Source organism: Cydia splendana, chromosome 1 (assembly GCF_910591565.1).
Source record: "Cydia splendana chromosome 1, ilCydSple1.2, whole genome shotgun sequence".
NCBI classification, from domain to species: domain Eukaryota; kingdom Metazoa; phylum Arthropoda; class Insecta; order Lepidoptera; family Tortricidae; genus Cydia; species Cydia splendana.
This window is the reverse complement of record NC_085960.1, coordinates 29,501,436-29,519,739: the sequence shown is the minus strand read 5'-3', so window position 1 is coordinate 29,519,739 and position 18,304 is coordinate 29,501,436. Positions and strand designations below refer to the sequence as shown.

At 38.7% G+C, this 18,304-nt stretch overlaps 1 protein-coding gene across 1 annotated transcript in view; it reads right to left on the bottom strand.

Annotated features, from left to right (window-relative positions):
• The window catches only part of LOC134797316 (WD repeat-containing protein 26), a 114,330-nt gene that overhangs the window by 1,692 nt on the left and 94,334 nt on the right, over positions 1-18,304 (bottom strand). The gene's annotated exons all lie outside the window — the stretch shown is intronic.

Genomic DNA, 18,304 nt, shown 5'->3' with positions numbered 1-18,304 from the left:
AGATTTCGAAAATGATGACCATTTTGGAATCCAAAATGGCGGCCATGCAGTATGTCATAAAAGTCGTCATGGCTGTCGTTTTATAGGTTTTAGGGAGCGCAGATTTCGAAAATAATAACTATTTTGGAATCCAAGATGGCCGCCATGCACTATGTTAAAAGTCGTCATGGATGTCGTTTTATTGGTCATGGTCATCAATTTCGAAATCTGCACACCTGTTTCAAATACGGTATCGGTAGATGCATCCTAGTAAGTCAACAACATCTATATCTACTATCGAAATGTACTTCTGATAGTACTTATGTAGTAGCACGCAATGTAATCTGAAAGGAATCAAGTAATATATATTCCTGTACCTAATAAAGAATCGACATTGATTTCTATTACTGGTAATTGTAGTATTCGAAAAATTGATTCCTGATTCCTCAAATGGAATTGTACTTAGTAATTCGGTATTGTTAGATTACAAAGTAATCTAGGAATCGGTAATCAGATTACAAAGTAATTTCAAGTAATCGTGGAATCAGGAATCAATTACTAAATGCCCATCTCAGACTAAGTAGCACTGCATTCAATTGATCTGTTTGGCGAACCGCGAGTTCACAGTTCGGGGCGAACTACTATATGTATAGGTTTTTGGGTGTGCAGAATTCGAAAATGATGACCATTTTGGAAACCAAGATGTCTACCGTACACTTTGTCATAAAAGTCGTCATGGATCTCGATTTATAGGTATTAGGGAGTGGAGAATTCGAAAATTATGACCGTTTTAGAATCTAAGATGTCTGCCGTGCACGTTGGTCATGGTCATCATTTTCGAATTCTACTCTTCCTAACACCTATAAATCAACATCCATGACGGCTTATATGACAAAGTGCACGGCAGACATCTTGGAATCCAAAATGGTCATCATTTTCGAATTCTGCACTCCCTAAAACCTATAAAACGATATCCATGACGACTTTTATGACAAAGTGCACGGCAGTTATCTTGGATTCCAAACTGGTCATCATTTTCGAAATCGGCACTTCCTAAAACCTATAAAACGATATTCATGACGACTTTTATAAAAAAATACGTAGCCGTCATCTTGGATTATAAAATGATCATCGTTTTCGAATTCTGCACTCCCTAAAACCTATAAATCGACATCCGTGACGACGAAAGTTATCTTTATTTTCAGATCTAACAAATTGCTACAGAGTACAAAGGACAAAAAAGAAGCGAGGAGGTAATGAAACAAGCAAAAATACAGATGATTCCTCGACGCAATTGGGTGATTCTTAAATTGTGTCCAGATTTTTTTTGTCATAAAAGTTTTTATTTTTCACATATTACTCTCACAAGTTCCGTGACATTTCGACCTTGTAATTTTTTAAGTAAATGTTTTTGTTTATCTATGAGGATCTCACTAGAATAGTATAATCAAGGTATGTTTATATTTGATGAATGAAATAGTAACGCAAAAAAAAAATATATGTGTCTTATATTCCTGCCGAAGACTTTTATTTTACCTTTTCCTTCTACACAAGTTTGGCCAAGTAATAAGAATTTAGGGCTCTCAATTTTCTTTGACTTCTACAACAGTAAAGCTACGAGGCCATGTTTGGTATCGTTTTCGTATAAATTCGCAGTACCAAATTTAGTTAAGGTATCACATTGACACCATTCCGAAGTAAAAACATATAAACTTATTAAAATACTTTCTTTTAAACTCCTCTTCACGCTTAAACTGCTGAACAGTTTTAATTTAAATTTGGTACACATATATTTTGAGTCCCGAGACAGGATATAATAAGTTATCTCAAAAATCATCCTTTAAAGGTGTGAAATGAGGTGTAGGGGGGAATTCAGAATTGACTTCTTGAAGTTAATACTGTTTAAGTTTAGGTTTGAAGTCATGTTTTTTCATCATTTTTAACTAAATCAAAGATGTAGACCATCCCAAATATCATATAAATCGGTTCAGCGGTTATTGATTTCCCGTACAAATTGCCACGCCACTTTTCACACCTTTAAAAGATGATTTTGGTTATAAGATCTATCCTATGTCCTGTTCCGGGACGCAAACTATTTCTATACCAAATTTCAACGAAATCGGTTCAGCGGTTAAGCGTCAAGAGGAGTTTCAAAAAAACCGCCCAAGTGCGAGTCGGACTCGCGTATTAAGGGTTCCGTACATTAAGTCCGACTCGCGCTTGACTGCACATTTCTAATAGGTTTTCCTGTCATCTATAGGTAAAGAACTATTTTGTGTATTCAGACGGACATACATACAGACGCACGAGTGATCCTATAAGGGTTCCGTTTTTTCCTTTTGAGGTACGGAACCCTAAAAAGATTTTTTTTATTTTGTGGAACGGTGTCAATGTGATATCTTAAATGGATTCTGCACCCCAGATTTATACGAAAACGATACCAAACACGGCCTAGCACCTTCACTGATATAGATATATCAAGATAAAATTGAGAGCCCTAAATAAACTTTCAAGAGCGGATATCTCAAAAACTATTCAACATATCGAAAAAATTGACTGAATAAACTTGTAACAAATTAAATTAACTTTCATTTTGTATAAGTGGCCATGTCGCTGAGATGCATAGTTTCCGAGATATAATCGAAAAACCGGAAAATGGGACCTTCAAAGCCCCCTCTCTCCCCCCCGCTCAAGGGCTACGGCCGGGGACTTTTGATATGTTCACCTCCTAACTTGTCAAACCGAGTTACGGAGTCAAAAATTGTGTTCCGAGCATTTCCCTCTACAACTTTTGGAGCATTCGTTGCCTGACCTAAGTAGCTTATTGAATTTCTTTAAAAACTTTTCTGTAAAAGGTGTGTGTTGGGTGTTTATTTGGTTTCGGTCGATTATTATCATTTTCATTGCCCATGATGACTTACTAGAATTACGAGCACACGAGACACTAATAGTAGTTTGACAAACCTTGGTTTTCAAGAGGTATTTTATATTGACATTTGCTGTCACAAATTTGCTGTCAGATTTAGTCGCAAACCGCACGCAAAGTGCACACAAATGTGTCGACACCTTGTTACGGAAAAGTGTACCTAGACACGGCGACGACACTTTGTTTCGAAACAATTCTAGACACATTGTGTGGACTCTGTTACGACACATCTGACATTTAGTTACCACTTTGTGATTTTGCGACTGGAATGGTTATATGGGGAATACCTACCTAACCCTAAAAAACCTCACTAGGTCTAGACCTCTAGAGGTTATTAATTTATTGTCACTATCCCGTAAATTGTTTTTATTTTATTTTATAATACTTATAACTATGAAGTACCTACTAACTAACATTACTGAACCTTTAATAAGTAAAAACTAATATTACCTATCGCCCTTAACAATAATAAGTAGCTATAGCAAATAATTCAGGCCATAATGGCTTAATCATCTCATGATTGCTACCAAATACCTAAATTACCTGCAAGTTAATGCCAGCCAATAGCTGTAAATCTTACATTGAATGTGATATAGCCGATGACTGGATTCGGGCGGTTGACGCGCACGTATACTTACCTAATGACCTGTCCGCCCGACGTATTTGCAGAGCAATCTTTTTGCCTCGTTACGCGAAGCTTAACTTTATTGACCAGGCGCCGAGATTTGCTGTATAATAATAATATGTAATTAGAAATAAACATTTTTAGGGTTCCTTTAGTCAACAATTAACGCTTTTTGGTTCGTAATCTACAGATAACCCGGTATGTAGTTGTAGTTATATGTATCTCTAGATTCTCTAGTTTGTTTTATCGCGCGGGGTAAGTATAGTTCAAGTAGCCCATTCAGTTAAAACAAAAAGCGGGGATTTGACATGGTCCTGCTTCCATAGCATGCTTCACGAAATCTTTGTGTCAAGTGAAGTGCTGCGTTGAGTATGGCATATGAAGGTATTGTCACTGCCAAGTCAGCGCAAACACAGCGTGGTTGGTGTTTGGTTGATTGTCTGCATTACAATTTCTAGCTCTCTGGTACTGTCTCTTTAGCCACGGGCAGGCGCCAAGAAAGATGGATAGGTATGCTATGCTATACTATGCGTACCGTCCAATTTCTTGGTTCAATGTGCATTAATTGCGTCTCACTCTTTCATTTAGCAAAATGTGAGATGCAAAAAATACACATTGAACCCATAAACTTATTAATCTATGATTGGACCAATAAATTGGACAGATGGAATATCACCCTTATTAAGCCCCCTCCAGACTATGCGCGTGAATCGCGGACGAAGCCGCGAACGCGAGTCTGGAGTCGATTTTCGCAGACAGCGAAATCGACTCCACACTCGCGTTCGCGGCTTTGTGTATTGTGGTGACAATGACAATGCAGCAAATAAAGCATTTGATGGCTTATCGTGACTATCTTATAATCGCTTTCTTATCATACGTAACTGTTATGTAATTGTAATGTAAACATTGCAATACTTTAGTTTCCTTATACCATCTTATACCCATGGACCTCGGACGTAGTTTTGCTAAGACAAAAACTGTGATTCCATCATCCACCAATTTCCTAGTATTTACGCGTGACACACACACATTGACAGTTATCTCAATGCCCTCATCCACCAATTTGCCGTCAGACGGATCAAAACGTCAGTGAAGTAAATTTGTCCAAGAAAAAATATAAAATATGCCGGCATGCGTAGTTAAATCCTGCAAGAATTGTACCGATCGAAAGAAAAAAAGTGACGGAATAACTTTCCACAGCTAATTTTATCAATTATCACGGTATAGTACATGAAATCTCCATATTTCATTGTTTATAAATGCGAAACAGGAGTGTGACCAGTAAGTTGAATAGGGTAATTTCCCGAAAGTAGGGTAATTGATGCCCTTCTTATTAAATTATTATGTATATAAGAGATCATTTAGGACATTTAGGTAAATAGCTAAATTATTGATTTTGCATTTCAAACTAGGTCGGTATGGTAATTTCCCGATAATAAGGAAATTAAAGACGTTTACATGAATCATTTTTGATAGCTAACGTTTATTTGTTACGTAAGGTAAACATACTCATGGTGCTCGACGCGGTCCCAGTGCAGTACATGTCAACTTGAGATTTAAGTCATTGTCAATAGAGGTGACAGCAAGGTGTCATCTATTGGGCATTAACATGTCGAGCACTAGTACATTTACCTTATATTTATTTTTTGTTTAAAACCAGATATGTTACAAGTTAAATATCATTAGGTATTGAAAATAATATTTGCACAAAGTAATTGTGCAACAATGCGCATTTTCAAGACCTATAAAATCAGTTAGGTACACACTTTTTTTATTGTCTAACGTAAAACTGTCCTATTTTAATATTTGAAAACAAGGACGATATTGACAATAATTGTTTCACCATTAGGGAAGAATTTGTGTTACATGGTATCACTCGTCTACACGCACACTTTCAAACCGTCCGCCATTGCAGTGTCACAGTTTGTCTTAAGTGACATTCCCTCTGTCAAATATATAACTCTATGCTTATACCTACTGTTCTGAATTGTCGGTTGCAACATTACAACATTTTGTGCAACCACGATTTTATTTTCGTTTATACTTATGTTTTACTCACGGAAAGTAAAGTAAGTAATGCCTCATTTCATTTATACGTAAAACCGCCTTTATTGCCTTTGGAGAATGTAAAAACCAAGGCCCCAACGTTATCTGTTCACTTTGACGGCGCAGCAACTAGTATCACTTCTCTCTCCTCGCTCTTTTAAAAATGCCATTTGTCAAAAAAGGACAACCATACTGTTGACAAGATGAACTTCAAATCAAAGTGTTGCCTTTTTTGGTGCATCCAGGTGTATGTGTGCGTAAAAACGTGTGTTTGCTCTTTTAGGGATGTGAAAAGTCGATTTTAATCATGTTATATATCGATAAACGCTACACAGCGGAACGAAATAGCTATTAATTGAAGCTTCAATATCTTTGTTAAACATAAACATAATTGAAATGCTAATGAATAATAAATATATTAGAATATAATAAAATAATTCAATTATTGCGGAACACATATTTTAGTAGGTAATTATGTATTTTAATTAAATATCTTGAAGAGTGAAACGGAACGTAGCAGGAGATCTAAGGTCCACCACCTTGCATTTTGGAGACAAAGCAAACCGCTTGGAACAGGTGTTCCTGGGGGTGATCTGAGCTGATTAAGCCCGGTTGCCAAGAGGTTCCCCCCAGCAGGTGGGCAGGGGAGGGGGGGTAAAAGTGCCTCCGGCGCGCCTCACTCTAAGCTTTATATCTGCATACATCTCGCAACTATATCAAGTTTGGTATCTTTTTCGTGTAATTCGAGGATGAAGAATTCAGTTCTGTGACTAAATTTTCACTCACCCATACAAAAAATTCAAAATTCAAAAAAAATCTTTTAATTTTTTTTTCGTAAATTCTCTAAAAAAATTTAACTATGAGGATTTGCTCTAGAAAAAAAATACCTGTGAATAGCCCAGTTATCCTACTATACAGAATAGTAAACTTGTCAAACATTTTTTTTCATAACTCTGTTAAAAAAAATGTTTTGTGTCGCGCGGCGTACCTGCATTGTAAGAGCGGTATGCAGCGTTTAGGATTTTTAAGTATGTTTAGATGATTTCTTCTGATAAGTTGTTATTCTTCTGGTTGTAGATTACATTAATAAATTACTTCTGGAAGTGATATATATACAAATATAAATTAAATATATAAATAAAGATGTTGGGAAAACTTTCGCCAACAGAGTTAAGTATTATAAATGTGATAAAATTAACATTATTATTTGCATGTCTTTTCCATATCTCGGGACCATGGGGTCCCGGAACTTTGGGAGGCGTACGTGGGGACGAAGCCAACAGCGCAGAGGCCCTTTAAGGCACGTTAATCTAAAAGCAAGGGATACATGTGGTGGATACTATCCCCGAACGCACAATGTGATACATCCGGAGATGGTCCCCGCCAGGTGCAAAGACTATTACAGTGCAGCACGTTTGTGCTGCGATGGGAACTAAGGTCATGGGCTACAGATTTGAAAGTTGGATGGACTGGATAATGGGCTATGGGAGAGACTAGCGGACACCTGCCGTGACAATCAGTCTCAAAATTGTAAATGACAGGTGGTGACTCGCCAACTCATTGAGTGGGCCCCGCAATGGCCGCACGCACAGTGCGACAACAGGGCAACACTTTGGAGTGGCTGTGAGGTTGTCGAGAGGTGAGTCTGCGGTAGCCAGATCCCGGTAATCCGTTCAGCCGGCGTTATGACATTTTACACTTCCAACCTGGAGCATAGGTCCCGCTCTTGCGACTCCATTCTGGCCGGCCAATCAAGGCAAGCACAGAGGCGAGGGCCAGATGACAGGGCCCTCTGGAATAGGGGTCCGCGGTGTCGTCACTCACCGTCAGCTCGCCACAAGCTGCCCCCGCGGGACATTATTATTATTATTGTGGTGTTGTGGGCCTTTGAGTGTCGCTTTGACCAGCATTGATCTATTGTGACGGCCCTTTAAGTTCATTACTAATAACTGTTGCATCCAGAAAGTTCCAGATTCTTTGGGCCGTAATGTTTTGTACCTCATAGGGTTGCACTACGTGTCGCCCTAGGTAGGTACTTCTTTTTGACATTAGTAGTCCACAAGAACAGAGAATGTGCATTGCAGTCTCCTCTGACTCCTGACAGAACCTGAATGTCGCATCTTGTTTCTTGCCAATTTGAAACATATATGTTTGTTCAACTTGCAGTGTCCAGTCAGTATTCTGGTCACCGCGCAGGTTTTGTGCCTTTTGAGCCTTAAAAGCTCCTTAGCAGTTTTGCTGTTGAACCCTTTGATCAGAGCTTTCGAGTGTTCTTGTCCTTTAACGAACTTCCACCAATCGATTGCTCTCGTTTTTTCTAAGTTGCTGAGCAGAGAATATGCATCTCGTTTTGTGCTTCCACAGAAGGGTTCTGGGCCGACCAGGGGTGTGTCTGCGCCCTTTCTAGCAAGTTCGTCCGCTTCTTCGTTTCCGTTAATGTCGGAGTGCCCTGGTACCCATCTAAGTGTAACTTTGTTGGAGTAAACCAGTGCATTTAGGTTTGTTTTACAGTTCTGTACTAGTTTTGAGTTTGACTCAAGGGATTCTAGTGCCAGCGGAGCAGCCTGGCTGTCTGAGTTGATGTAGATAAGCTGGTGTCTTAGGTTTCTATCCAGGTTGATCTCCGCACATTTGTTGACGGCGAAGACTTCTGCCTAGAAGATTGAGGCCAATGTGCCCATGCTGACGCTAGCTCTGAGCTTAGATCTCTCACCATAGATCCCACATCCTACATCATTGCCTTTCTTGGAAGCATCTGTATATCAGATGTGGCTTCCCTCTTCGACGTACATTTGGTTGATCCATTTGTCTCTAGGAGGTATTTCTACTGTGTACAGTTTGGTGAGATGACATTCGGTGTGAGCGTCATCAGTGGGCATGCTAAGGGCTCTATTCGCAAAAACCCAGGCCTTTAGATTGGTTAATGCCTGAGAGCGCCATTTTGGCCTGTTTAGCGTGCATATTCTGTAGACGCACTGCTTGGCCTCCTTTTGCACCTGCAAGTGGAGTGGTATGATGTCCAGCAGTGCATCTAGGGCCGCTCCCGGTGTCGAGGAGTAGGCGCCTGTTACTGTTAAACAAGCCGTGCGTTGCAGGCTGTTTAAAGTGTCTATTGCTGTCTTTTGGCTGGTTTTGTTACACCAGACTGCGGAGGCGTAGGTGACAATTGGCCTCAATACCGCTGTGTATAACCACATAGCAATTTGGATCTAAAGCCCCATCTTGCTCCTGCCATTCGACACAGCATGACCACATGGCCATTTTCACTTTTTGTATAATGTTTCTCAGGTGAGGGTTCCAAGTTAACTTTTGGTCAAAGGTGACCCCTAGATACTTGACCTCTGCCGAGAACGGTATTATTTGTCCATTAAGTCTTGGTTTTGTGAGTTTATCGAGCTTCCGTTTCCTTGTGAATGGTTAAATGGCTATTACAGTCTTGCTCGGATTAATGGACAAGTCATTTTCTCTACACCATTTGAATATTGTGTTTAGAGCTCCTTGCATTAGGTTGGATATTGTGTTGAGGCAAGGGCCTTTGACGATGACTACAAGGTCGTCGGCATATCCTTGTGTAGGTATCAAAGTCTTGGCCTGACATGATTGCAAGAAGTTGGTCCACTGCTAGGGTCCATAATAGTGGGGATAAAACGCCTCCTTGTAGGCACCCTTTAGTGGTATAAAATTCATGCTCTATATATAGTATTGATGGTCAGAGTGGCTACTCTGTTTGAGAGCATGCTATGTACCCATCTGGTGGTTTCGTTTACTCCCTTTGATTTCATACCATTGAGTATGGTCTCTGTGGGCGTATTGTCGAAAGCACCTTCAACATCAAGGAACACACATAGAGCGGTTTGCTTTGCCTCTAGGGTTTTCTGCACCTTGTCAACCTGGTTGAAAATTATTTCGGCGACACGGCGGTTTTTGGCGCACGGCGCGATTTGGTCTATGTTTGGGGACAGATTATAGCCCCTCAGCTGCCCTTGCTGACTGGGGCTGGTCCAAACAACAAGGTTATTGGGAGCCCATATGGACAAGCCTACCTGCGGCGGCTGCTGCTTGTTTAGAGCTTATTCGTTGCCGCTGCAAAACAAAATGCGCAGGGAGGTGCAACTGCGTTAAAAAAAACCTAAAATGCACAGTCCCATGGGCATGTAATGGCAATTACGAACAATATAATATCTTATTTTAACCCGCATTTTTTGTCAAACATCTCCTATGTTAATTTTATCACATCTATAATACTTAACTCTATTAGCGAAAGTTTTCCCAACATCTTTATTTATATATTTGTATATATATCACGTCCAGAAGTAATTTATTAATGTAATCTACCACCAGAAGAATAACAACTTATCAGAAATCATATAAACATACTTAAAAATCCTAAACGTTGCATACCACTCTTACAATGCAAGTACGCCGCGCGACACAAAACATTTTTATTAACAGAGTTATGAAAAAAAATGTTTGACAAGTTTACTATTCTGTATAGTACGAGAACTGGGCTATTCACAGGTATTTTTTTTTCTAGAGCAAATCCTCATAGTATACATTTTATAGAGGATTTTCGAAAAAAAAATCTAAAGATTTTTTTTGAATTTTGAATTTTTCGAATTTTTTGTATGGGTGAGTGAAAATTTAGTCACAGAAATGAATTCTTCATCCTCGAATTATACGAAAATGACACCAAACTTGATATAGTTGCGAGATGTATGCAGATATAAAGCTTAGAGTGAGGCGCGCCGGAGGCACTTTTACCCCCCCTCCCCTGCCCACCTACTGGGGGGAACCTCTTGGCAACCGGGCTTAATCAGCTCAGGTCACCCCCAGGAACACCTGTTCCAAGCGGTTCGCTTTGTCTCCAAAATGCAAGGTCCCCTTAGAAAACGGGACCTTAGATCTCCTGCTAACGCAAACGCGTCAGTTATAGCTTGCGAAGTAATATCGATATTATTGTGTATTTTCGTGATATATTGCAAAAATAAGTGATTAATTGTTAGCAAAACCCTTCTAAAGTGTCGTATAACAGTGATTTCTTCAAAAAAGTGCGAAATAACACCTAAATAACGGACCAAATTTCATAGTGAAACATAACCTCAAATAATTTATAATTAGTGTCAGAAAACTTTTGTAATTCATAATGCTCGGCCAAATACAGATTGAAAATGGATAACAAGTGTACCATTTAATCGGATTCATCTAACCGATGAGTGGAGACCCAAAAGAAAACAGCGAAACCATTGAAATAACAAAAAACATGCCACAAAATAAAACACTTGTTCAACAAGTTTTCCATAAAGGACTATTCCATGCGAACTCCAGACAAAGATGCAATTCGGTGGGCACCAGTCCAAACCAGCCAAACAACAGTACACCAGAATCAAAACCAAGCTCGGATGGACCAAACAGCATTCCTTCAAAAATAAACCAAACGGTTCAGAACCACGACGAAAAGATATACGAGCAGAGCAAATCCGAGGTCTCTGCAGCCGAACCAGTAGACGTCATTACAGTCCCCTGGCAAAGAGCCCCAAGTCAAAAAAGGGTCCGCTCTCCTGAGCAAAATATGCCTACCCACAAGATACAAAAAACAAAAAGTACTGTCCAGAAGCAAATTAACCACCCAGTGACAAAGCAAATACCCACGGAGAACAGTTTCCAGTTACTAGACCTTGATAAGTCCCAAGATAGAGGAACAGACGAGCCAGTAGTTGATAAAACATTAAACGTCCCCAAACCACCTTCAACTTATTTATATGGAATTGAAAATGTGGAGGAGCTTACAAAGTGCCTGCTTGAAGTTATGAAAAAAGAAGACTATACATATAAAATAGTCTCAAGGGATGAAATGATAATTTCCACTAAAACTGTGCCAATTTACAAAAAACTAATTGATCACATCCGTGCCAAGGGACTCATTGGTCATACCTTTAAGCCCAAAGGGGAGAGGTGGACAAAAATAGTCATCAAGAACCTTCACCACACTACTCCGAAGGAAGCTATTATAGAAGCCATAGAAAATACAGGTAACAAGGTTATGGGAGAAATTGTCAAGGCCCGCAAGAAAAATACAAAAGAACCCTATAATGTGTTTTTTGTAAACCTGAATCCCCATGAAAATAATAAATTGGCTAAATAAATACAATATATTTACAACCAACGAGTCAAAATAGAAGAACCAAGGAAAATAACTGATATAGTCCAGTGCACAAGGTGCCAACAATATGGTCATACAAAAAATTACTGTATGCGCCCTTACGTATGTTGTAAATGTGCTGGAGCTACAATACTACCGCATGTACAAAAGACAAGAAAACTGCAGCCACATGTTATTTTTGTCAAGGGACCCACCCAGCAAGTTACAAAGGGTGCAAAGTGTATCAGGAAATACTAAGTAAAAAAAAATAAAAACAAAATATAGTAATAGGGGAAAAGTAATGGAAAATCCAGAGACAGCAGAAAAACATAGAGGTGATACTCACCGGGCCATCTATGTCGACTCCATAACAACACAAACTATGCAGGACCAAGATATTGAAATATACAATAATGAAACAAACCAAACCTCGGTACCACAGGAGACAACCCACAAAACAGAACCCTCGGGAACAACAGAACATACGTATAGTGATGCTGTTAAAAAACAAATAAAGATGAGAAATAAAGTGGACTTAAGGAGGCCACAGCCATACAAACTCAATGAGATAGAAAGTAATGTTCATTCAAATCATAATGAATACCAAACAATGTTATTACAAAAACTAAACAAACAAGCAGATAAAATTGACCAACTCGTGACACAAGTGGGTGCTCTTGTCTCACTAATAACAACGCTTATTAACAAATTGCCGTGATGGACCTTAGAATTGCTACATGGAATATAAACGGGTTATTGACCAATAAAAAAGAATTAGAAATCATACTTGAAACAAATAAAATAGATATAATGCTGGTGTCGGAGACCCATTTGAACAACAAAAAACAATTTAAATTACAAAACAACAATGTGTATAATACAGACCACCCCGATGGGACCTCACATGGAGGAACAGCAATAATAATAAAGAGCAGTATAAAACACTATCCACATAGCGAATATAAAGAAAACTATCTTCAAAGTACCACTATAACTGTACAGGATAGAATCGGAGAAATAAATATAAGTGCTGCGTACTGCCCTCCAAGATTTTCTATTAAGGAAGAAACATTTAAAAACTATTTTAAGACTCTAGGCAAACGGTTCATCAGCGGAGGCGACTGGAACAGTAAGCATACACATTGGGGCTCCCGTCTGGTAACAACCCGGGGTCGTGAATTGAAAAAATGCATTGACAACCTTAAACTATTGACCTTATCATCCGGAGAACCTACATATTGGCCCACTGACCCAAATAAAGTTCCTGACCTACTGGACTTCTTCATCATCAAAGGCTTCTCCGATACTTACTTTGATATTGGGAGTTGTTTTGATAGTTCATCTGATCACTCACCCGTCATAGGGACATTTAGTGCAAATGTAATACAAAGAGAACACCCATTAACATTATGTAATCATAGAACAAACTGGACTGCTTTCACAGAACATCTAGAAAACCATATAAACTTGAGGGTCAAGCTAAAGACTGAGGAAGATATTGATGAGGCAACCTTCTACATAACAAACAAGATACAGGAAGCTGCCTGGCTCTCAACTCCATGCATTAAAACTAGAAACTCCACAAAAAATATATCCCTGGAAATAAGAAACAAAGTCAAAGAGAAAAGACAACTTAGAAGAAGATGGCAAACAAGTAGATATAGGGAAGACAAAACTGCATTTAACAGAGCTGCCAGAGAACTAAAAGCAATGATAAAAGATCATGAAAACCAAACATTTCACCAAAAATTAAGTTCTTTGTCATCCTCAAAAAATGACAATTATTCCTTGGAAATTAACTAAGCAGTTCAAACAACCAAAACAAATGGTGCCCCCTCTAAGATCACATAATGGAACCTGGGCTAAGAAGCCTCAAGAAAAAGCAGAATTGTTTGCACAGCATCTTAGCCAAGTCTTTACACCTAATACATCAACAATGCAGGACTTTGAAAATGAGGTTGAAGCCAGATTAAACAGTGACCAACAATTATCACTACCACTGAAACAAGTTACACCCAGAGAACTCTACAGGGTGATAAGAAATCTGGGCAAAGGGAAGGCACCAGGGTTTGACCTGATAACGGCTGAGATTCTTAGACACCTTACAAGAAAACCAGTGGTATTCCTTACCATGCTATTCAACTCTATTCTTAGAATGCAGTACTACCCGAAGCTTTGGAAAGTCTCCCAGATATGCATGATACCAAAGCCAGGAAAACCTCCAACAGAACCAAGCTCTTACAGACCCATCAGCTTACTGCCAATATTATCCAAAACCTTTGAGAAAGTCTTTCTGTGCAGGTTAAAACCAGTATTGGAAGAGAATAACACCTAACCTAACCTAACCTAACTACCAATTTGGTTTCCGTCAACAGTGTTGCCAGATGGTCACAAAAGTCACATTTTTCGTGACTTTTCGCCTTCTCGTGTGACCTGTGCGTGACTTACGATCTTGAGGCAATTTTTGTGACTTTTTAAGCTAGACGAATTTTGGACCCATGGTTAAAATGCTAGGGGAACTAAAGTGGAAAACACAACTTTTTTTCTTTCAGATCGATCATTTCCGAAAATATTAAGTTGATCCAAAATAGTCCTTAAAGACCCTTATTCATTTTAAAAGACATATCCAAGACACCCACACTATAGGGTAAAAGCGAAAAAAAAAATCATCCCCACTTAATGTCACCCTAAAAAAATATTTTTTCTAGTTTATATTTTATGACTTTGTCAGTGTAGCAAATTTATATATTCATGCCAAATTTAATAATAGAAAGTAGAAAAAAATATTTTTTTATGGTGGCTGCCCTACATTAAAGTGGGGATGAATTTTTTTTTGCTTCCACCCTATAGTGTGGAATGTCGTTAGATAGGTCTTTTAAAACGAATACACTTCAAGAACCATTTTTTGATCAACTTAATATTTTCGGAAATAATCGATCTGAAAGAAAAAAAGTTGTGTTTTCCCCTTTAGTTCCCCTAACTTTTGAACCATGGGTCCAAAAAATATGAAAAAAATCATAAAAACATAGCTTAGTAAAGACTTTCAAGGAAAAATATAGCGAACCTAATCGGTATAGCTGTTTTTGAGTTTTTGCGAATAGTCTATTTTGACAGACGGGTAACTACGGAACCCTACACTGAACATGGCCCGACATGATCTAAACCGGTTTTTTTTATATTTTATCAGCAGGCCCCAATTTCACCACGGTGACAGGTGCGACAATTGTAAAACATCACTGTTGCTGACGTCACATGCATCCATGGGCTACGGTTACCGCTTACCATCGGGCGGGCCGTATTTCTGTTTGCCACCATCATTGTATTATTTAAAAAAACTTTATTATATCGGAAAAACAGATATTTCTCTTGCTAAGTTTATGACAATTGTCACAAGAAACACTACAATTGTCACGAAATTCCGACATATAACTCATTTCCTGTCAAGATTCACCGACAATTCTACAAATATGTCGACTAGAAAAAATAATTCTTGTTTCACAACATAATTGTAATACATACAATTGTAGCAAAATGCCTGTCATGTTTGTAAGTATTTCTATAGAAAATATTTTACAAAATTGTAATATGTCACCTGTCGCTTGACAATTGTCGCTCGACATATGTCACTGACAATTGTAGCCGTGGTGAAATTGGGGCCTGGTCACTTAACTTGCTTACTCCAAACTAAAATTTTTATTTATGATGAACAATTACGAAAAAAACCGGGCAAGTGCGAGTCGGACTCGCGCACGAAGGGTTCCGTACCATAATGCAAAAAAAAAACGAAAAAAAAGCAAAAAAAAAACGGTCACCCATCCAAGTACTGACCACTTTGCTTAACTTTGGTCAAAAATCACGTTTGTTGTATGGGAGCCCCATTTAAATCTTTATTTTATTCTGTTTTTAGTATTTGTTCTTATAGCGGCAACAGAAATACATCATCGGGGCTATTCATAAATTACGTCATTTCAAATTAGGGGGGGGGGGGTCTGGACATCGGATGACGGTAGCATGAAGTAGGAGGAAATGGGGTCATTTGAAGCATGATTTTTGGATGATTATAGGGGGGGGGGGGGTCAATAATCGTCAAAAATCGATGACGTAATTTATGGACAGCCCCATCTGTGAAAATTTCAACTGTCTAGCTATCACGGTTCGTGAGATACAGCCTGGTGACAGACGGACGGACGGACGGACGGACGGACAGCGAAGTCTTAGTAATAGGGTTCCGTACCCAAAGGGTAAAACGGGACCCTATTACTTAAACCGTCTATTTTTTAACTCTAATTTAACTTTAACAACCTGAAGCTCCTAAAGTATTGATCGTAGAGTAAAATTAAACATAACCAAATTTGTAGGAAATTGTATGATAAAACTTTTGTCCGAAGTAATAGGCTACCTCGCACAACGTATCAGCATTGCGATACAGCGAGGAAATGCCGCCAGCATCCTTGGAACAATGCCTCAAGGGCCTATTTTAGATTTAAGCTAGTTATCAATTTAGTTTAGTAGTACCGAAGTAATTATAATGCTATTTGTAGCTATTTGTACATATATTCGAGATATGAGCAAAAATAAGAAAAAAGGTACCTTTAACCCTCCCTGCACCCTCAGCACACCCCCTACCCTCGAGGACTTTTAGTATGTTTATTTAGACACCACAAGGTATACCTGTACCAATTTTCAAAACTACTCGAATTATTTCCGCAGATTTTTCTAATTTGCTTGGGTTATTTCTTAATTTTTTAACTTTCTCATTGACCCCCCAAAAGTAGCCCCCATGCTTAAAATTCATTTGTTTACGTTACATGACTTACATGTCCGTCTTTGGGTCACTAATTCCACCAATTTGTACCAAATTTCAACTTAATTGGTCCAGTAGTTTCCGTGAAAATAGGCTGTGACAGACGGACAGACAGACAGACAGACGCACGAGTGATCCTATAAATAAGGGTTCCGTTTTTTCTTTTTGAGGAAAAATCATAAAAGGTTAGTAGATTTTTTGTGAAATATATTATTTTCTGAATTTCTTCTAACAAAATCGATTTACCTACCCATACAATACAATAATATAAAAATGTGACTTGAGCAGCAAAAACGTGACTTTTAGGGAAACGAAACGTAACTTATGACTCCAGAGCCCTGGCAACACTGTCCGTCAAAATCACTCTACAGTTGAACAAGTACACCGTGTAGTAGCTAAGATAAGACAATCACTAGAGCGTAAAGAATACTGCTTTCGACCGTGTCTGGCACAAAGGGCTCCTATTCAAGCTGAAAAACCTACTACCAAACTCATTTTATATGATTTTAAGGTCTTATATACTCGGAAGAAAGTTCCAGGTTAAATTTAGTGATGAATACTCTGAACTCTATGACATTAAGGCCTCAGTTCCCCAGGGCTCAGTCCTTGGCCCAGTGCTGTACTCAATTTACACCGCAGGTCTTCCATGTACAGAAGATGTAGTTACAGCAACATATGCTGACGACACAGCGTGCCTTGCCGCTGACAAAGACCCCGTTGCAGCATCAAGAAAACTGCAAATGCAGCTACAAAAAACCACTGGCTCGAAAAATGGAGAATCAAGGCTAGTACATCAAAGTCACTCCAAATAACATTTACCTTACGAAAAGGAGACTGCCCGCCTGTAACTTTACGAGGAGAGACACTACCCAGTGAATGCTGTGTTAAATACCTAGGCCTTCATCTAGATAGGAGGCTCACATGGGCCAATCATATCAAAGCAAAGAAAAATGAAGCCAACATACAATTTAAGCGCTTACTATGGCTAATAGGAAGACAGTCCCCTGTGACAATAAGCAACAAACTCTTGGTATACAAATGCATCATAAAACCTATCTGGACGTATGGTATACAACTCTGGGGATCAGCTAGCAACTCTAACCTTGAGATCCTTCAAAGATTCCAGAATATTGTCCTCAGAACAATATCTTGTGCACCCTGGTTTGCCCGAAATAAGGAAATACATGACTACCTACATATACCAACCATCAAAGAGGAAATAAATAGCTACTCAAAGAAATATAAAGAAAGGCTAACAAACCATGAGAACGAACTTGCCCGAGACCTATTAAACGACACCGATAACATCACAAGATTCAAAAGGTGGCAGATCTTGGAACTAGACCAGAGAGAATAATCCATCCTCTCTCTTCACATAAAAGGAATGGTGGTTAATGGACCACCACCTTGAAAAAGAAATGTATAGATACATACAACCTGATTATGGCTAAGAAAGCCGATGGCAGATGAAAGTAGAGAAAAAAATAAATAATTAAATATCTGAACTTTCCCTTCGTTCCCTGCTGGGGCGTGACGATAAAATTGTGATCTGATAACCATAATAAAGAATAAAAGCGTTTTTGTTCATTTTAGGTATAGTTAAACCTTTGAAGTAAAATTAAAATTGAAAAAATGTCGATAGTTTATCGATATGACTATCGACATGGCTACAGCAAGGTGGTGTTGAATTGTTAATCGTACACTAAACAAAAGTGGTAACAGTGACAGCTCGCTTTGACGTAATCTCTAAATATATATGGTAAAAACCATACATTTCACAACTTT